The sequence below is a fragment of the Ambystoma mexicanum genome, chromosome 6p (genome assembly GCF_040938575.1).
Source record: "Ambystoma mexicanum isolate Mex_15411 chromosome 6p, UKY_AmexF1_1, whole genome shotgun sequence".
NCBI lineage: Eukaryota > Metazoa > Chordata > Amphibia > Caudata > Ambystomatidae > Ambystoma > Ambystoma mexicanum.
The window spans coordinates 1,042,215,287-1,042,237,985 of record NC_090935.1 but is presented as its reverse complement, the minus strand read 5'-3'; the positions used below and the strand labels follow the sequence as shown (position 1 = coordinate 1,042,237,985).

The following is a 22,699-nucleotide window of genomic DNA, read 5'->3' as shown; positions in this document are numbered from 1 at the left end:
TCTGTTTAGGAAAAGATAACCTAACCAAAATAAGGTTTATGGACTGGTGAATAAAGGGGCAGTCCAGTTTGACTGGGTGTTGTAACTTCCGGCAGTGAGCTGACTTAGTCCTATTGATCCTATTTTAACAGCTTTTGGAGGCCTTTCCAAGCAAAGCCTGCCACTGATTTTGCTTTCCAGTGCCCAGTGTACACTCTGGTGGTGGTCTCCTCCATCTACCCGACCTGGGCCTCGCTGCTCTAGAAGCAAAGCCTACATTGTTGTCCAGAAAGGCTGTCTTGTTTTGGTCAGGCATATATGCCATATTAGGAAGGGTATACCTGCAGTAAGCTATATGTTTGGAGGCCATTACCCACTTACCTGCTGAACCCCTTAATCGAGGAGTTTATATTTTAGTGCTGACCTTTCTACCGCGGCTGGCAATACGCCTCCAGCCTAATCTCGCTTCAGCTTACTCGAGGTTGTGAAAGAGTGATTTTTTTTAGTTAAACATGCTATTTACCTCTCTAACGTTGCAAGATATAACTGTGAGCCTCGTCATTACCGGCAGGCGCGGAGTTCATCTGGTCCCTCATTAGTGCATTAAACATATTTCCTAAATCTAGAGTAACCAAATTGCTGGGGGAGAGCCTATGCAGCCTGCTCCCTTTCTGAGTGTGGAACCCCGACAAGAGACAATCCTTGATTCCATCATTGAAGGGGATCCATGATAAGGGTAAAGAAGACGGGATGAAGCCAAATGAAAAGATGTAAAGCAGCAAGTAATAGAGCTACAGGGGACCATGGGTCAACACCGCCCCAGAAAGAACAGTGCGCCGTTCCTATTGCTGCTTCCCAACCATAACTTGGTCCAGTGAGCACCTTTTCGCCCCCCTCCCCCACCTACCCAGTGACAGTTCACTTCTTATATATACCTTCCTGCAGTCCCATTGTTGACACTATGCATCATATAAGAAATCGCACTTGTCCTGCATACGTGATGTTGTTTGGAAATGTAATTGGAAAGTAATTCACAATATGAATAGTACGACAATGTTTGTCAATATGTGATTATGATGACAATGTAATTCATAACATCGATATTCGACCCTGAACATCAGGGAGACACTTCGTATCGCTTGATTCAAGGCAACTGCAAACATACACGGCATTGCAAGGTAGTGGATTCGGGCGGCTTTCTAGCTGTCTGTCCGAGTAGACAGTGGAAAGCAGCACGGTGTGATGTCGCCCTTCTGCAGAAGGCGTGGCTTAATAGCCACACATCTGAGAAGGGTGCAGCTGCTCCCTCTTTGTGCAATCACCGTTCAGGGGGAAGCCATTAATCACGCAGGTTAGTCTGCAGCCTTGTGGCGACCGGGCGTGAAATCTGCTGATTAAGCATTCACGTTTCCCCGGTTGCACAGTCTTCATGTTATGCGAGATGTTCATTTTTTTCTTCATTTTGTCCTTTTTAGATATGAGACTAGCAGAACAGATGTTCTGCCACTGTACTGCATAACGCGACCGCCGCGCGTGCATGGACAGGTCTGTCTATATGTTACGCTGACTTAACTCGCATTCGCCGTTTGATGCTGGCGCTTTAGTAGAGATGTACGCTCTTACACTCTTAGTGAATTCATGTTTTGGTAAGCAGGTTTGTGTAATAAGAACACTTCGTTTGAGAATGTACATGTATTTAATTAATGTGTCTACAGGATGGTACAATAGGGAGGAAAGCTCAGGAGCAACGTGCTCGCCTTGAAACAAGATGACACGGAGCACCACAGGTTCCATCCCCGGGTCCGCGCTTAGAAACCTCTGGGTATTAACCGCGTTATAAATAACCAATCATCTCAGTTACAGACATCAGCGCGCGCCCGTGTGCAGCTGTCTGACAAACTGTCAGCAGTGGCGCTCAAGTGCATTCGGTGCCGGCTGAGAAAGCGAAGATGTGAACAGGAAGCGGGATAGTACAGAGATACGCAACACCCCCTATTTATTAATTTACAGCTGTGCACAAGTGAGTAGAGTGGAGGCAACATGGTGGATGTCACGTGACGCAATGGCACTACTGCATCTTTGTGCAGGTGAGGAGAAGGGTGAGGTTGATGGTTTGGCTCACGTGAGCTCCCTTGTGACTATGATGATGCTTGAGAGTGAGTATGATGGTGCTTGAGAGCAAATTCTAAATTATTTAGCATAGTGGTGATCTTGATTTCCGTGGTACTAAATTTCAATTGGTTGACGCACGCTCTGTAAAGGATTAGAGATGGGAGACAGCACAGAGGGGTTGTGGAATAGACAAAGGGAACGGTGCTTGTGATTATTGAGTGAAAGGTGGGAGTAATGGAGTGGGAGACTTTCACTTAGGCGGACAGGGAAAGTCCATGTGTAGATTGGATTCACGGAAGACATCTTTGAAGAGGGTCATGTCTGTCTTGCATGAAGGCAGTGAGCATTGGGTGGAGAGGAGTGTTGTGCATGATACAGAGTTTTCTATTTTATTAATGGGGCAAAAGAGTGGAGTCTAAGGCACAGGCAAAGCCGGAGTAGTAGTGGAGTCGTTAATAATTTTACTTTGAGTATGGCAGCCCACGGCGACATGATGGGATGGACTACTAACCTAATCTTCAACAAAGGCTCCTTTCCCTCCCACAATCAAAGCTACAAGGGCATCTGACCCGGTGTTATCATTGTCAAGAAGTGAGCTGGACGCGGTAACGCAAACGAAATGCAAAGCAAAAAATCTGCCAGAGTAATCACAGACCAAAATGATATCAATATCGAGTGCAGCTGCCAATGAGGGCTAAGTTCTTAAGGCAAGGTTTGTTTCCATGTCCCCCACCACTGTCTTTGAGGCCATGCTTCATTTGCCAAGGTTTTTTCCAATCCCTGTCAGCCTTGTCTTTTAGACGTTGCTTCATTTGGCAAGGTCTTATTTAATGCCACCCACCCCTGTCTTTGAGCCCTTGATTCATTTGGCAAAGTATTTTCCAATGCTGCCCACTGTTGTCTTTGAGCCCTTGCTTCATTTGGGCCTCCCTCTTCCTGCTGGCGGGAGCTCCACATAAGTGCTTGTGTTTGTTAGCCAATTGGGCTGCTTGTGTTTCATTTGTGATGGGCCTCCTCCTCCATCATGGCCTCCACTGAGCCCTGCGTATAAGGACTGCTCTCCCCTTCCCACCTGTGTTTGGCAATTCACTTCCTAGCACACCTCTAAGGAGCCTAAGGGTGAATTTGTGGCCAGGTGAGTTGGAGCGAGCATCACTCTTCTAGGAAGTCAGACCGCTGTGCTCAAAGCTGAGTTTCTCCTCACCCACAGCTGACTTTGATTGCTTGCTTCATCAAGTCCTCCCCCTCATCGTGCATCCAGTGAGTCATTGTTAAACAGTCGAACATGCAGACTGGCCTGCTCGTCTAACATGAAGTAGGTATCATACTCCCCTAATAAGCCGTGTAACAGGGCAGACTTGACTGGGCTCCTCAAAAAAGGGAGGTTCCGCAAAAAGGAGTTGCCACTTTGCCTCTCAGCTGAACTTGCCCTCTTGCCTCCCTGTTTATCCTCCTGCGCCTCATTATCTGGGCTACTAGCGACCTGTTAAATTTAATCTGCCACAACCCTACCTATCCTTTCTTTTGTCTCACCCCTATCTCATTCCACTGTCTCTTTTGTGTCTTATACTACTCTTCCTAGCCTCTGGCAAGCTCTTGCCCCATACCTTCTGCTCTCTCCTTCCATCCATTCTCCTGCCTACCTTCTCCCTTCCCAAGAGATCCCTTTGAGATGTTCAGCCCTGGCACCCCGTCTGCCTTTCTATACTTCCCGTTCCCCCCTCTTTATCCCGTTTCAGATCCACCTCCTTTTGTCCTCTGGCACTCTTTATCTCAATTCTCCCACCTGGCCTGACTCCAGTCATTGCCTCCCATTATGAGCCCCTTCAGGCGCTTTCTGTCTCACTCCTCCTTCTCCCCTACCATTTTAATAATCAGACTACTCCTTTGTTGCCTTCTCCCTCTACCACGGCTCAGGCAGCAATGGCACTCCTCCCTTTTGAGATGCACCTGCCACTACTAGTCCACCCTTGTGACCTACTCAATACTCTCCTAATGCATACCTTTTGAAATGCAGCAGGAATCAAGTTGGTATTGTGACCAATGTCCCATTGTATAAAATATTGTATACCATGTACTAGTACCTGGCGGGGCGAGGCTTAGGCCTCCCCGCCATTGAGGAAGCTCAGATTGGGGACTTTCCCAAATGGTAAAGACATCCCTCTGAGCCTCTTCAGAGCTGGAGGCCACCATCTTCCCCCGCTGGGTGTAAGGTAAATGATACCCTGTGCCCCCACGTCCTCATCCCCCACCACCATTTTCTACTTGTTTTGCCCCCCCCTGACCTTAGCCCCAATTGCCTTGCGCTTTCTTCTCTCTCGCCAGATCCAAGAACAGAAGTGTTCCTGACGCTTCCCGACACATGAATGGCCACCATGGACAGGGAGAAGACACTATGCTTTTTTACGTTGCGAGAAAGCAAATACGTTGTTTCACAACTTAAAGAAAAACACTATTAGTATCCCGATTCACTGTGCCAGGGTACTAATAGCAAATAACCCTTACAGGGGTGGGAGGGCATTACCGGGGCATGAAGTGCCCATGCTAAAATTAAAGCCCTTGCTTTGCTCTGGCTTCTGCCTGGCCCTGGGAATTACCTGGCCTGATAATGCCCTCCCTCTTGGGCGGTATTCATTTATAGGCTTAAAGAATTGTGGCTCTATGCCAATCCTTCGTCATCTTTTTCTGCAGTTCCATTCTTCTCCACTGCCACATTATGATTATAAATGTTATGTTATGTTATGTTATGGCCACTTGTAGAGCGCACGGTCACCCATAGGCATCATGGCGCTAGAGAGGTAGATAGCCACCCACAAAACAACACACCTTTACCAAGATTACTAACAGCTCAGAACAAATGAGTTTTTAATGCTTTCCGAAAGTCTAGATAATTTGACAGCAGTTTTATGAATAGTTGGAGAGTATTCCACAATTGTGCAAATGCGATCGAAAAGGCCTGCCCCCCCACCCGACTGAGGTGAAAAGAGGGCACACACAGCATGCCCACCGCAGCTGACCACAGGGGGTGATTTGGAACATAGTGCTCAAACTTGGTGCACAAATACTCTACTCCCTGATCTTGTAGAGCACGGTGAACAACGCAAAGAGCTTTAAATTGAATGCGCTGAGCCACTGGGAGCCATCGAAGGTAGCGCAGTACCGGGGATATATGGGACCCATGGGGGTACCCATTGCCACCCTGGCTGCCAGATTCTGGAGATGTTGTAAACGGCCTACCAGCCCCTTGGGCTGCACCAGGTACAGAGAGTTGCAGTAATGCCGCCTGCTCAGAATCATAGCAGCCACCACTGGGGGGACACTGTAACTGGGGGGTAGTCTACCCTCTGGAATTTAAATCTTTGCAATAATTGAATGCAAGTTGGTTCAAACCCTAGTGAAGACACATCTAAATGGGGCTTCAGGGATTTCCCATTAGCAAGATACGGTGTCCAGTAAAATGGTCGAAAACAAAGGATCGAATGACCATTCGATCGACAGTCAAATGGTCGGAAAAAAAAGGTCGATTTTATTCATTTATTTATTTCTATACATTTTTTTGTTTGGGTTGGTAGAAAAATGTTTTTAAGAAAGAAAATCAACCCTTTTTTTCGATCATTTTACTGTCGATCAAAAGGCATTTGATCCTTTTGTTTTCGACCATATGACCTACAACCGCAAGATACTTGTGAAGACACATGAACATTCAGATGAATTTACACAGCATTTTATTATTTAGCTGGTTATTTAACTTTTTTTCTTTTTAAAAGCAATTAGTCATATGAACAGTTGTGCCCAAAGTGCAATACACAAACGTAATTATTCCAAGGCATTATGACTGAGCATAAACATATGAGCAACACAACTCTTCAATAAGTGGAAGCATCAATAAAAACAATTAGATGAACACAGAGACTTAATGAGTTTTGTGAATGGGAGATCTTGGTTAAGGATCTCCTCTTCCCGGCTGGAATATGACCTTGTGCTTGGTCGAATATGACCTCATAATAGGTCTACGCCTAAATGTTATTTTAGAGTTATCGGTGCAGCCATTTATAAGTGCCCAGGGGGGTGGGCATAGGTGCTGCAGATGTTTCGAATGATATGATGGGAGCCTTCTTCTGGGGCCATGAGAGTCAAGTCACTCTGTGAAAGGAACACGTGAAAGAATGCAAAATGTGTTAAAAAAGCAGCTGGGTGCTTGAAGGGGTCAAAAGTAAATATATACACAAGGTGATAGAGCCAGTGCAGTTCCAGAATCCAAACCAACTCACCTAGAGCTGGGAAATACACTTGCTGCTAGCTTGGGTGGAGTTGCGGCGTAGCAGGTGGTAAAGTAGAAGTCCGAAGACGGACTGTAGGCTAAGTATAAGGCAATGCCTGGGGTGGATGGGGTGCCCTGGATAGGGCGGGGGTCCTCCGGGACGGTCTCAGACAATGTGAGCACTTAGATGGAGGCTGGAACCCTGAACAAATGGAAAACCACAATAAATGCTGGGTCCCTAATAGTAGGGTCAAACTGGGTGGAGTATTGTTGGGATCAGATGGAGCACCTCTCTTAAGATTTTCAACTGAAAATGCACCATCTGACATACCGCAGATACCTGGGCAGCCATAGACGGATTGGCAGACATAATTACCCCTTAGTCGAGGGTACAGGAAGCAAACCCATAGAAGAAGGCCAGAAAGAGGAGATCCAGAGTGAGGGGTCAGGAGGAGAACCCACCACCAACACCTCAGTATTGTCCCCATTACATTTCAATCAGTTGTGTCCCACCCACTCACCCACAGCCGTCAGGCACTTATGCAGGCACGCCAACACCTCAGACTGATCAAGATCGAGGCGGATCAGCAACCGGGTATCGTCGGCGTATGAATAGCACCTGACACTGAGGGAGCGGATAAGGCGCAGCAACAGAAAGATATAAATGTTGAAAAGTATGGGGTACAGGACAGAACCCTGGGGCACACCACAGCTAAGGAGACAAGATTTAGACGTGAACAGGGAAGAGAAAGAGTTTGGGATCTATAAGCCAGGAAAGAGCCGAACCAGGCCAATACCTGACCCGAAACACCAATCTGGCCCAGACGGGAGAGCAGGGTGGTATGATCCATGGTATTGAACGCCGCTGAGAGATTTAAAAGAATCAGGGCATTGGCGCCCCCCCTGTCAACCACCCTGGCCATATCGTCATGCACCGAGACAAGGATACTCTCAGTGCCCCTGCCTGGACGAAAACCAAACTGTGCATGGACAAGCATCCTGGAGGATTCCAAAAAGGACAACAGAATAGGAGAGAGCAGTGATTCCAGTATTTTCATCAGAAAAGGAAGGAGAGAAATAGGCCGAAAAATATAGGGAAGAGTAGGGTCCAAAGAGAAAAGGAATGACCAGGGTGGAACACCGATATGTTATGTCAAATATGATCCTCTTCTATATCGTTGGATCTTTAATTGGTAAAGAATGACTTACATTTAAGTTTCTACCTTGGAGGTGGCCATCTGACTCAGTGCTTTATTAGTATTGTGTTCATTAGCCCACTGGCTCAAATTCAAGGAAACACCTATGCACTACTCTGATAGTTATGCTGCCGCTGACCCTAGTTGTATGTTGCTTTCCCACTTGGACTGCCTTTTGCAGCACACTGTACCACACCATGTATGCGTGCCCTTTGACTGGCAGGGTGCATGGGTTGCGAGGCTGTGCACCACTATACAAAAGCATAGGCTGGACCCAGAGAGTTGCATGGGACACTCCCCAGGTCTCCCTGCCCAATTTCAGTTTAGAGGGTTGGGACTGTCTCTACCCATTCACCATGCTCATAACCCAAATGCAGAATAATGGTCCTCATCCAATAATTAGGGAACAACTAGAGATGCGTAAGCAGCGTGTTTTATGCAGAGTCTTGGCCATTTTATCTTAATAGTGCCCAGTGTGCTTGGCAGCATGCGGAAGAGAGCATACTAAAGATCGCCAGTGACTCTGGTTACCGAGGAGGCCCCCAAACCTCTAAAGGCAAGCCATGGAGCTACCGTGATAAAAGTGATAAAATAATGGGTTAAAATGGTGAATTTTACAGCACACTTTTTATGAAACAAATTGTTCAAAAAATTCAAGCAATTTTCAGTCGGTTCTGTAGTGTAACACATGAATACCTCTAATAGATGCAAAGTCACCAACAGTACACAGGAGGATTTTCCATGACACTTTCACGATGCCTTTGACAATAAAACATACCTGTGATTTCACTGTGAAACAAAATCCCCAATGTCTTCATTGTCCACAATGTAAGCATGCACTTTACTTCTGTAAGAAGAAATGTTAATGCATGATGTTCCAACATTTCACAGCATTGCCACTGTAAGAGCACACTCCTGTTGACTCTGCCCAATAATATCGGGAATGCAACGGTAAGAACACACTCATACTGCTGTGCCAAACATAATACCATATTACGAGGATAAGAAGAAATGTTCATGCGTTCTATGCCAATATATGCCAATACCGGCACTGTACAAATACACCCATTTTGGTTGTGACTAATGATAGCTGTTACCTCTTTAAGCAGGCATTTTCAGTTTGCTGTGCCATTAAATGCAGGTGTTGACCCAGAATACTTGCTCTTGCCGTCAGTGTTGCCTTGAAAATACTCACTGCCAGTTCATCCTGAACCATATTCACACAGCAGTCACTGATCAAAGCCCCTACACGGACACATATTCAATTTACATGAGCACTCGAGGCCACTTTCCAAAAGTTCAAGAGAAGGGGTCAGTGTAGAGAGGTCACAGTAATAGAAATAGAGAAATCTTTGTTCTACGGTTCGCCCGGTAATCCTGGGGACATGTACTGGTTTCCTCGGTTATGCAAGGAACTATCAGAGTCAGGGGCCCTTTTCCTGCATATGGCGAGGTCTGCTGTTCTGAGTAACCATGCAGGTACTGACAGTCCATTGCACACTGTGAAGTAAGACTCAATTGAATATGAGAGAGATATTTGCTATTAAGATCACAGCAAGTCATGGATTCAGAACTGCGGGTAGTATTTCAGAGGAGTCGTTTTATAGAACAAACATCTGTGTGGCTTCAGTTGGGTGGACACTTTGCAGCCCTACTCTGCCAACATTTGCAGGGCTCCACTAGTAAAATGTGCGACTGGAAGTGTGTGGTTCCATGATAAGAGCACTGATCACAGCACTCACTCAGGAAATTCCCACACCTGAAATCACTCAAACAGTTGAGCGCTCCATGGGACAGTCAGAGAATAAAAGGGGTGGGAGACACAGAGGGACGGAAGGAAGGAAGAAGCAGGAAGGTGTCTAAGGTGTCAATCAACAGCTCTTCCTGGGATCTGCATCCAGCACATTCCTTGAGTCATGCATCTGTTTTCCCATGGGGCATGGACACGCAGGATTGCACAGCCAGACGAAAATGGACTTGCAGTAATCCATCCACCATGCCCCATGGGTCGTGCCAGGCTACGGAAGCAAAATGCTCCAGGCTCTGCATGGAAAACTTGGCATGCATGGTTAGTGAAGAGGGACTACATTGAATACCTAATGCACCAGCCAATCAGGGAGTGCTCCCTTAAATGCTTGCTGCTTTCATTGAGCCTCATCCTCTAAGGTTCCTCCAAACTTAGTGGCTGGGAATAAATCTGTCATTCATTATGAGGACTAGTTTGTTCTTTGGAGCAGCGGAAAGGGCTGAAAGTATGAGTATGCATCGTGCGTGTTCTCCTCCCTCTCCGTAGCATGGCTTGCTGTTACTGGGCATCAAACAGATGCTCCGTTCACAACTCAGTTCCTGGGGGTGGAGGAGCAGTAAACTGAAAAAAGACAAAGGTTGCAGCAGAAGTGGCTTGGTGGTGGCAAGTGCAGCATAGACAGTCACAGAGTTATAGAAGTTTCTACTTAGCCACTGTGCAGAGTCACATCAACATTTTTACACCGTGGAGCTTGTCTGGGCAAAAAGTTGGTCCTGAGGGGCTGGAAGTCACAGATTGTGCCTACTTTTGATGATTGGGTTGAGGGGATGTCTGCCCTTGCATCCATGGAAAGGATGGTTTTCAAGAGGCAAGGGAAATTCAGTTTGCACCGAAAGGTGTGGGATGACTTTCTGAATATTTATTGATTTATTGCAAGTTATGTATATATAATATTCTGTTATTCTATATATTTTTGCTGAGTATTAATTGCTCTGATTGTTTGATTGATTATCTACATGTAAACTTTATAAATAAACAAATAAAAAAAAAATAAAAAAAAACATTTAGTAAGTGCCTGTGTTCCAATGCTATGCAGGAGTATAATGGATGGGTTTTGAAGCCCTCTGCGTAATACAGTGGTTAAGAGGCAATGAGAGTGAGGGTGTGAGAAGCCACTGCCTCTAGTGGATTCATACAACTATTTGGGATTACAATTTTCAAAGGATTGCCTCTGAAAGGAACATATTAAATATCAGGCAGATAGGGCTGAAATTAGCCTCAGGGTTTACAAAGGTTTTATTTTTAATATGGTGCCGGTTGGCATGACACATGCATAGAGATTTTTAAATTGAAGGTGGTAACCCAGATGCTGTATTGTAGCGAGATCTTGGCTTGCAGCTATTGTAAGTCTCTGGAGGTTGTCCAGTTGGATTTCTGGTGCCAAAGTTTTAGTGGTGCCTCTGGGTTTCCCGAGTAGTGCACTGAGAATAGAACTGGGGATACAGAGTATTGCATCTTTGGCACAAGCAAGAAAGCTGGATTACTTTACTGAACTGAAAACACACATTTACAGCTAGGATTGCAGTGAGTTACCTTTCAAACTAAAACCTGGTCCAGAGACAGATCATTGGCAGTTGACATTAAAAAAAAAAACATATCACCCTCTCTCTCAATATATGTGGAGTATAAGGGTTTCGTGTCTGCAACAGGCCCTATCCCTGACCTTGATTTAATGGAGGGGCGAAGACGTTTAATCAGGACCAGGCTGAATGTATTGTCACTGGCGAAAATAACTACTTGGCTAAATGCTTCCATAAAGTACCATTGTGACGTGGGTGTGGATGAAGATCTGGTACATTTTATTCTGATCTGCCCGTTTTACAGAAGGGCCAGGGTGAGATGGTTAAAACCTCACTTTTTAGTGCATAATATTAAAACCTGTAACAAAGCAATGGTTTTAATTTTTAACTGTATTGTACCACAGTTTCTTTTTTGATCTGATTAAGTATTTGGACCAGGCCATAAAGGCGAGGCTAGAAAAAACTAATCTGAGTACAGGTTCATAAGGAAAGTTATGATTTTCAATTTATTGTTCTTTAAATTAATGTATGGAATAGTATGTTGTTGGTTTATCTGGAATGGGCCATGTTTCTCCTTTTTACATTTGATTGACTGGAACATGTTTGATCATTTTGTAATCTGTGCTGATTTAATGTATTCATTGTTAATGGAGTACTCTGAATAAAGTTTAAGAAGCAGCACATCCAGACAAAAATGGACCCGCAGTACTTCAACCAGCATGCTCCATGGGCCGTGCCAGGGTAGGAAAGCAAAATGCTCCAGGCTCTGCTTGGGTCACTTGGCATGCATGGGCAGTGCAGAGTGAATACAATTAATACCTAAAGTACCAGCCAATCAAGGAGTGCTACCTCAAATGCTTGCTGCTTTATTTCACTCAGCTTGACCTTCTAAGGCTCCTCCAAACTTAGTGGCTGTGAATCAATCATTTATTATGGGAAATCGTTTTTTCTTTTTCTAATACAGTGAGCCCTATGGAGCAGCGGATGTGGCCGTAAGTATGTGTATGCATTGTGCGTGTTCTCTCCCTTCTCCGTAGCGTGGCTTGCTGTTAGTGGGAGAAAACAGACGCTTGGTTCGCAGCTCAGCTCCTGGGGGTGGAGTGGCACTAGATTAAAATGTGGCAAAGGTTGCAGCAGAAGTGGGTTTGGAGGTCACATGTCCAGCATGGAGAGTCACAGAGATATAGAAGTTTCTACCTAGCCACTGTGCAGAGTCAAAATAACTTTCAGTAAGTGCCTGTGTTCTTATGCTATGTACAAGCATGATGGAGGGGTTTTGTAGCTCTCTGAGTAATACTATAAGTGACCTCAATCCAGCACTCCCACTAAGTCAATGCATAGTCTGGGATGCCCAATGGAAGCCCTTATTTATATATTTTGATGTCAAAGGTCTTTAAATCTGGATGATGAACCCTTATATAACGCCCCTCTCTTTGAATACCCCTGACCTCACTGAGCCAAGAAGTAGGTTTGTTTTGCAAATTAAAAGGTTTATTTGAAGAATTGAACAATATATATATCACACGTTTATGAATAAAATAATATCTGAATAGCACACTTATGAAGATGGACGGTAATCAATAATGGGTAATATTACAAAATCAACAATCTCTTTAATCACTTAGGAGTAGGAATAGGAAGGATACTGTAGCAGAAAATACTTTATATGATTCAAGGAAATGCAAGATGGGAAAGAATGCAACACAGAAATAACTTGATATGATTTCAATCAAAAGATAATATGATCACTTTTTCCCCTGTGACTACTCACTCCCCCCTATGCAATATAAAGAGATAAAAATGAGGGCACACAGGTTTCAAGAATACAATCAATAATGCAGTTCAATCCCAGTTCCCCCAGCAAGCTTAGAGAAAAAAGGTATGATTTTAAACAGGCAAAACTACTTTTGAATGTGATTGCAATGAATGGGAAAATATGCCAAAATGATTTTAATTCACTAAATGTGATTCAGGATAAGTGATAGTTACTTTGGATTGGTACAGGTCAACACTAGCAATGGTCCATGGATGATTGCCAGATTGGAAATTAATTTTAGCAGTTGAAAACAAGAAACAGCTATTTTGGCAAGTGGTGAAATGGAGCTAAATTGCAATTCGCAGCAATTTTTCTGCGTTCGTGAAACGCGAATATGGAAAAATTATAATGAATGTGAATGTCGTTTTAGGATCTTAGCTTCAAAATGACAGTTAGATTTCGGTTCTAGCACGTGCGGTTCATAAGTTACGGAGGTTTTTGTGAAGGTAGATTTTCAGAAATAAAGTCAAGATTTCAAAATGACAGATTGCACTTTACAGATTTGAAATCAACAGGATGGACACAAGAATCTATAATGCAGTTCTGGACAGGTTGAAATGATGGATGGGATAAGATTACTTTAGACTAAGAGATGACTATGCACGGTTTTAGACTAGATACTCACTCCTAGGCTTTAGAATGGAGTGGGCCTCGTCAAAGATCTGGTCAAGGGTTTGGCTTCACTCTCGCCACCGGACAGGTCTCAGGCACTCTGGGTTCTGCTCTCAGCACTGCTCTGCGGTCTGCACGGCCTCTTGAATTGGATATGATGGGTTCAGGATACAGCGCTGCTTTCTGGGTCTGGATCTTGGTTCTAGCACAGGGTTCTTAGCTAGAAGCAAAACAGCTCAGCCCGGCTATTGAATGTGAGAGACCCTTGGCAGTTTAGGGGTTAGAATCAGGTTGCTAGATTCTGCAGGCCTGGTGAGAAGGGTTCAGCTTTTGGATTAGGCCTCTGCTTCAGGGTTCTAGAGTCTGGTCTCTGGATCTATCTGGAGTCTCAAGTCTTCCGTCAGGGTGCTTCGCCAAGAATAATTGAGTAGTGGAAAAGAGTGTGTCCTATCTGGGTCTCAGCAGTCCCTGTTTATGTGTTTCCAAAGGGGGTGGGGGGCTGACTCTTTATGCCCAACCCTCTAAGGATCCTGATAGGTCAGAGAATTTCCTGTCCCCTGATTTGAGACAGGAGCAGTGTGTCATATGTGTCGGAGTGATGCTGTGTTTTATGGCTTAACTGAAATCCCTCCCCTTTGTTTTTTCATAGAAACTCTATTTTTCCCCAAAAAAATATTTCCCAATACACAAGTTTTTCATAATACATATACACATCACAGATTAATTAAGGTATGTCTCTGTTCAAGTCCCATGTTCCTACGAGCTTGGGTTCAGAAATGACCACTTATTCACGCTTTTGGTGTGTTTCCCAATATTCATTCTGCTCCAAATTTGATACATGATTGCATATCCTCTCTGAGCATATTACTGTAATTTCTTAGGTTCATAGCAAAAATACTGCAGCTACAATATGAATGAATTCCGGGCTTTAGTCTCAGAACATCACACGGAGTCCAGCTTCGTCTTAAACTGCGAGTGAATTTTTCAATTTCACAATCTCAAAGTTTTACATTTTTGTCAGCTTGGTACAATTTGTGATAAGCATTTTTATAAAACATACATTTGCTTTCAATTCAATTCACACAATGGTTTGTCTCTGCCTCCAGGGTCCAGGCTGACTCAGAGGTCACATGGCCTGTCCTCCTGCCAGGAGTTGTTGGCAGTTACTCCCGAATTTAGCATATTCTATTCAGTTGAAAGACTCTATTGTCCCTTTCTCTTGCCAGCAGAGAAAATCTCCTCCCCATTTGATTAACATGTCCATGCAACTTCCTCCCTTTTGGTGGGAAGGCCCAAGGTGTGAAGGTTTCTCAGGGGAAGCAAGCCTTTTGGAGTTTTAACTGCATCAGGTTACTTTCTGATCAATTGCAACATAGTTCCTTGTATAAAAATGACATTATACATTTAAAATAAGCAACATATCTTTAAATCCAGTCTTTTTCCACATTAAATCAATGTGTGGCACTCTATATGGCATTTTGATGGAATTCTCTTCTTTGGCATATTTAACTTCTGAAACACAGATCGCCTGTCAGAATTATAAATCGCCAGCACTTGACAGAGGCGAGTAACGGTACTACACCCATTTTGACAGCTGTCTTTCCATCAAGTATCTTTAAAATAGGATTTTGCTCTGAGAACATATGGTTTTTGCTGACATTGTAGTGATGTGGATTCTTGCAGTAATAATGTGGAACACCCAACAAAGAGGTTGGATCTTTTAGGTGCTTTGTGAGCCATGATTTTAGCAATTTTTGACAATCAAGAAAACGGATTTTCAAACAGCTCTGTGTTTCTTTTTCAATCAGCATTGCTATTCCCAAGTGGTTTCAGGCTACTTTGTGGGTAGCCCAATGGCGGTTTTTGGCAGGGATCTCCTGTGCTCACTAAGATAGGCAAAAGTGGATGGTGGCCTATTTTTCAGGTTTTCACTGTGCATTTTCTGGTGATTTCTAGCGAGCAGCTTGCTTTCCGGCAGCCATTATGATGTTTCTGCTGCCAGCAATGCACAGTGATGTTGCAGGGCTTGGATGAGTGGGTTTATACATCCCACAATACAATGATTAAGGGGATATGAGAGTGAGGGTGTGAGAAGCCACTTCACAATATAGTCAAACAATAAATGAGTGTCATCAATTGCACCTGTGCCAGTGGTGACACATGCACTGGACTCAGGCTGATACACACACATGCTGACACTTGCCCTGTGAGTACACACAAAAGATGCATTTGAGAAGGTTGTCTGAATCCCTCCTTGCTATTGTTTATTGCGTTATGTTCAAATGTGCACCCCTTTTCAAACAATAGTGGTCACCTTTTTAGAGATGTCTCAAGATATAACCAGCAATGCAAGTGTCACTGACAGTAGTGCTGCTCCTCGTACCTGCAGCAAAAGGGACTTTCTGGAATGTTTCTGGGAAGGGGGCAGCCCCGCCCTACCCCCTTAGGCACTTTAGAATGAGGTGAGATGCATTTGAAGCACTATGATGGGTCAAGGAGGGAGGGGGATGGTGAGAGGACCAACTCCCAGTTTAACAGGACCCTACTTCAATATAACCAAATAGAGTCTATCCACATAGTACAGAATAAGGAGCACAAAGTATTGCCATTTTGCATAGATATTAGTCTCCATAAAGAAGGCCTGTACAGTAAATGATACATTGCACGCACTAGGCCCAAATTGCGAGACGAGGGAAATCTCCAGCTATGCCCGAGCTCCCATGAGGACAGCCAACACCCCCTACCGCCACAAAACCTCTTCATTTTTGTAACATGTTGCAAAGATGTTCATGAGGAATGTGCCCTACAAGGCTACGATCACAGACCAGTGCCTTGTGTGCATGGCATCTCACACTGGCCAAAGCATAACCTGGCCCATCCCCAGGCGACCACAAGTTATAGCCTATATAACTGACTAAAACTTAAGACCTCTGGATTCCATGGCACTAGGTGCCCTTTGACCACCAACCCCAAAGTAACAAGTCCTGAGATATTCAAAGAGGACGGACATGGCACATCGTGAAGTGACAATCGTGTGATTTGTATTGCAAGTTGCTGGGAGGGATACATTATAGTTCAAAACGAGGGTGGAGACCTTGGAGCCGGATGGCACGGAGGGTAGTGAGTGAATTGTGTGTGTGAAGGTTAGAGTGCCTCAGAACCTCCTTTGTGCCCGTCTTAAGGCCTGCCAAGTGAATAGTATGAGTGATAAAATAGTTGTATGGTAGGAGTATAAGTAATTTGTTTTCTGACCTTTGACGTGAGAAGAAGATGATCACAGCAGCACCCATGTGAAGGAAGACTGACGGAACAGGCTGGCACCAATGGCCTGGCATCCCTTATAGGGCAGCTGGATCTTGTATAGGCGCACACCAACCAGCCGTGCAGGATTTTATCCTATGTATTGCATCATGTATGATGATGTTTAGCTTTATAAGATTCTGCTTGTACTACTATTTTGCAGAATGTTCTTAGTAGCAGAGTCCTTTGCTGTTGCTCTCATCTGCGTGTGAGATGAAAACTTGTTATACTTACAAGACCGACTTGGGCCTTTCTTCCTTAGCGCGTTGTATTCTCTCTCTGGTGTGAGCGGTCAGGGACTTGCCTTCAATGTAACACATCTGAGTGTCAGATTCAGAGATTGATAAAGGATGTATCAAGTACATTGAATGATTAAAATGAGGTAGCCACCAGGGTTGGCCACTCAGGGCTCTGTGATTCTGATCAGATTAAGCCCCCTTTGGGAAAGAAGGGTGCCACTCCTTTCTCCTTGTTCCCTCAGTGTAACCCTATAAGGACGGATCACAACATGATCTCTAATTCACTCCTGCCTAGCAAAATTGTTCCATGTTCTGTAGCCAGAGCGGAAAGAGAGGTACGAATGAGACAACTTCAATAGTGCTTACGTTTGGCTAAAACAGCATCTAAAATAAGTGAGACAGACGATCATATGACCACACCTTTAAAATCTAAAAAAAACAGACTCAAATATCCATTGGTTAATACACTATCACAACTTCTAGCACACGCAGGAAGAGCACATCATAAACCTAGGGGTGGAGAGGCAACCAGGCCAGGTAGAGGCAGTCGATAATAAGCCATTCCTGTTCATTATTAAAGGAAACCATGAAAGGACTATGTGGTTTTAGCAATTTAATCTTCCAACATGGGAAACTGAGGTGGCCTTCTTCCTCTCCTTGAGCTTTAGCCAAAAACAGGTTCTCCAATTAGTGTCTGGTGAATTAGGGAATGAATGTGGAAAAAATGTTGATTGTGATGCAACTTTCCTAGCCCTCCAAGAACTGCCCATAAAACATAACTTTCAAAACACTAGTTCATTCATTATCCATCAAGCCCCACAGCGGGCAAAGGATCTAGAAGTTCAGCTCTTATCAGTAAAAAGCAATATCACCAATGTTTGGAAAGTTGACTGAGGTTCTAGTAGAACAGCTTTCTTTGATCAACGACATACAATCATATGTTTTTTTTTGTTACAACAGAGTGTGGCTATCAAAGTTATCTTTTCTGGTGACCAATGAGGAGATCAGGATCAATTATTAAGTCAACCTTCAGAAAGGAGGTGGGTTATGTGCAATGAAGTCAAGCAATATGGACCAGGAAAGACACAGATCAACTGTAAGTAAATGAACATAGCCTAAGAGTCAATCTGAACCTTACAGATTGACTGCAAGGGCTTAATGGTATGGCAACCTGTCTTCCCTAGAGTAGCCTTACCTGAAGAAATAAATCTATTTAAAAAGGTGAAAAATGTTCAACATGAGGGATATAAGTGCAATTATGGACCCACTGCATGATACAAGTAACATGATTCTTCCTAATATCCTGGACCATATTGAATTTCAAAATCGTTAAGTTTGCTTAACAAGACATATAAGTGGCTCAGAACCCATTTTGGCAAAGGAACATACCTGTGGTCTGACTTCAAAGTCACCAAAAGGATTTGATATAAGGAACAAGACAAGATCTGAAGTGCCTTTCTGATTGGCCGGTGAGAACCAAGGCTGATTCAGTTTAAAAGAAAAACAAATCCTTTCACAAACACTATGCCATGATAAAGCAAATTATCAGAATTTGAAGGGCATGAAAATAGCCTGGCACCCATGTTCTGTGGAAAAGGAAAAACAAAACCTTCAAAAGAGGTTTCTATAAAGGACTTGGCTGTTTTAGATTATATTAATTTCCAAAGCACCCCATGCAAATGTGCTACTTGGTCAAATCATTTTAATGTGACACCTGAAACCTAATGCAGGAAGCCAGCACTATACAATCCAAAGACACCCAAAGTGACATGCAAATACCATCAAAAAAGCAAAGCAACTCAATGACCACCAATAAGAGATGACCAAGGGACCCCCAACCTGCGCAGGTTACAGATTGGTTTACCCATTTTGAAATTTTCCAAAAAGCCTTACTTATATCCGTGAACATACAGAATCTGACATATAAGCCCTTATTTTGAAATATAATATTGTGATTATGCAGGAAACATGGATGATGGGAGTTTGGGATCTAGACAATTACTTTCTAAAAATTCACTGACGCGTGAGATCAACTGTGAAAGTCAGCAGGATTACATATTTCATGCAGGATTGAAACATGTTAGAAAGCTGCAAAGAACATGCTATTGCGATCGACATCGTCCTTTTCAAATGGGGACAAGCTTATCATTATAAACCTCTATGCTAACTGGCAAAATCCTGCTGAGCTTTTATCACTTCTGACAAACATTACTGAGGATCATGACTATTTCATCTACTGGAGCTGAATGTGAAGGTCTAAATAGCAGCTGCTAGCATCAACCAATTGACTACTTATCCCTCTTTGAATTTAAACATCTGCAGCACTCTGTTAACTTCTGAATTCATTATTAAGGCCTTTAACCACCTTTTCAATAAAAAGACCCTGGGCCAAATAAGATTCTAGCAGACACTTTTCAGTATGCCAAACATGGGTGGTTCGTGCTAGCAAAAGAATATGTTTAAATATTATTTTATTTTTGCAAGTGGCACCTAGCCATCCTCCTGGACACATTTGATTATTGTTCCATTGTACCAACAGGTTCCCACAAATACAGCATCTTCCAAAAGGCCATTTAGTTTAGCCTAATAGATCCAGATTGTAAGATCTTCAACCACATTACACTAATGGAAATAAATGACTGGATTAGATTCTGTATCCTGGAGTCATTCTTGAAGATGCTCCAGTCTATTTAGCGAATTACCTTTGTTCGCCTACCAGAGAAGTAGAAATCTAAGAGACGAACTAGTGTACACAAGACCAGCTCCCAAAGAACCAACCACGCAACGCACTGGCACATTCCCTTGCCTCCATTGTATCAACTGCAACTCAGTAATTAAAGGGAATGTTATTTATCATCCACGCACAGGCAGGAAGATCGTCCTCAAAACTTTTGGAACCTGCAATAGTGTCAAAATCATTTATGGCATTAAGTGCCCATGTGGGAAATATTATGTGGGCCAATCCACTAGAATGGCCAAAATACGGTGGAATGAACACCGGTCTTATATCCAAAATGCTAACCTGAATTCAGCTGTGGTTCGTCATTGGGTCGAAAACGGCCATAACCTTACACAAATAAGGTTTTTGATTCTCAAAGTCTTGACTAAGAACAACCCTCATGAAGACTTGGGTCTGCGGCTTAACCGCAGGGAAACTTTTTGGATTGACAAACTTGGCAGTCTGGTCCCAAACGGGCTCAATGAAGAAATTAACTACCATTGTTTTATTTAATGCAATGTTGAGCCTGTTTTTCTTTTTCTTTTTCCTATTACTGTGATTGCTTTCTATTCCAACAGTTGACCTCTTGTGGTGTCTCTATCTGTCTTCTGAGTATGATCTCCTTATACAACCTACCGGTTACTATTCTACACTGAGTACTACCATGCCGTAACTCCTTTAGCCTGGATGTATTACACCTGTGTTGCTTTTAGGTACAATTACCAAATGTGAGTTACCACTTAGTACTCTGACTTTACATTTAGTACAACATGCCGTAGCCACCGTCTGGGTCCCAAGGTGCTGCCTCTTGGCAACACCATCCTGCACCAAGGTTGCTGAGATTTGTTTGACTTATTGTTTCATTATGCATTCATATATTTGCACTTTCATGCATTTATAGTATTTTTTCCATTTTCATTGTTATTGTTTTTTTCACGTTTATATTATGACAATTAGTAATCTTTTTATATCAAGCCAGATAATTGTTTAGTTTGCATTTTTCTGAGCCCATTTACCCACATGCAGCAAAGCTTTATGACCGCTCGCCTCATTGAGAGGTGAAGAGGTCATGTGTCTATAAAAGACAGGAGAGATGCCGTTCCACCCGTGAGGCACTCGGTATGTTGACTGCCCTTATGTGGCCACTTAGATGCACTATGCAGACACTCCTACTCATCACTTTTTCACTTTATTTTATACTTAGCCACAAAAGCAACGGTATCTGCCTGTCCTGATTCCAATCGGATACATGTCACGAACGCCTTAATTGCTTCCACGACTTTTCTTACTTCTTACTAGGTATGTTTAAAGCCTGCCACACCACAGGTAATGGACTCCTATATTATAAGTTATGAGCAACGCATTGTAAACTCAATTCTATATTTATTTATTTTGTATATTTGTTCTTTTCTTTTCTACATATCACTCTTCATTGAAAACCTCCACTGAATGGTATGTTTTTTTGATTTATCATATCTTTGATATGTGTTTTTCTCTATGGAATGCTTATATTATTGAATTGTGTATTTGACTAAACTGCACTATAGCAGACCAGCCCTGATGAAGGAAATTGCTTTCCGAATGCATTGCCATACTGTGTCTGACTCATTAACAAGCTGTGGCAAATGCTTCCTCACTAAGAATGTATTAGTGATCTCTTTATTTTGAGATTCTTTCTTCGATAAATCATTATTTTTGAAAAACATCAAAAGACTCATGACTTAATTGGAACAAGTATTTATTTTTTGATACATGATTTAACTTTCATAATCTTTGGATAACTCCACACCCATTTTGGGCTTAACGGAGAGCGGCTGTGTGACTTCATATTCTAACTTGGTCTCCTGCTTTATATACTTTTATTTTGCTCCCCGTGTTCATTTCACTAGACCCATGTCATAAGGGCCTCCATTTCACAGGACAGGACATTTGGCACTCTCTCCAAGTCTTCCTGAAAATATACTGAGTGCTACTGCACCTTTTGAGACTTCCCTTTTTTCTTTCAGTGTGTGATGCTCCTAAAAAAAAAACACCTCATCATTTGTTTAGTCTTCTCTAAATATCGTGTCGTCAATGACGTCAATAAGCCCAGACCCTTCTTCAAGAGCTATCACTGTCCTCTATGGTCTACTCTCATTGTCCAGTCCTTTGAGAATTGCCATTTCCCCTCATACTAAGGCTGTGTTTAATTCTATGGGGATAGTCTGACCCTAGGTATCTGTAGTTCAAACAATAATTCATCAAATGTTCTCACCATTCTCTCCAAACAGTCATGTTAATAAAATGCTCACCCCATGAAAAGGAAAACCTCTGGCTCCACTGAAACAACTCACAGAGCCATTTGCCCTGTTTAATGCTAATATAAATTCATCTGTGTTTGAATAGTGTGGAACATGCTATCCCTTGTTCAATAAAATAAAATATTGATTGGTGGTTGTCACAAATATAACAAAGGATCAGTCATGTCACACTCTCCCATAGACACTGGCAATTCATCAATAAAAAAGGAACTTGACCCATAGCTCCAAAAAATCTTTGATTGCCCATGGCAATTCCCACCATTACACACCTTTCCTCTTTCGGTGATGGATGTGCAATCCCAGTGTCTACCAATAGAGCAAATATTGTGCCTCCTTCCATCAAATTAACCTTTGCCTCCTGTTGGGGCCTAGTGTCACTGATAATTCTGAATACATCAAGTCGTCCTGTGAGCTTCCCTATTGTGGGTGTATGCATACCCCTGTTCCTGTGAGAGGATTTCCTCCTACCATAGTGGCACCTCCGATCCTGGGTGTCAACACCTGTCCTGAGTTTGCATATTGCTGAATCTGCATGGGGGCTTGCTGCAATTGCCCCTGTAGAGAATTAATTTTGCACTTGCTCTAGCTACTGCACTTGTTCCACTCTCAGCGCTTATGTCTTATACAATGTCACATCCTGGGCAAACCCTTCCCTAGTTTGTGAGCTATACATGGGGGATATGCTGTCCCCCCTCTGAGAATTGTCCATCTTGTACATATCCTTGGCTCCTGCATGTGTGCGCAATGTGTTCTGTCATCCCACATATCCAATACAAAGGAGGAGCCCCTCTGTCTAGTCCCCCTTGGTTAAATGGTCCTTGTGCATTCTGATTATCAT

The 22,699-nt window shown here is 43.2% G+C and overlaps 1 long non-coding RNA gene across 1 annotated transcript; it reads left to right on the top strand.

Moving 5' to 3' along the window:
- Positions 1-1,919: 1,919 nt before the first annotated feature.
- LOC138511003 (uncharacterized) lies at positions 1,920-21,236 on the top strand. Its single transcript, XR_011280528.1, has 3 exons — positions 1,920-2,066; positions 20,766-20,860; positions 21,109-21,236. It is a non-coding gene; the product is annotated as an uncharacterized lncRNA (long non-coding RNA).
- The last annotated feature ends 1,463 nt before the right edge of the window (positions 21,237-22,699 follow it).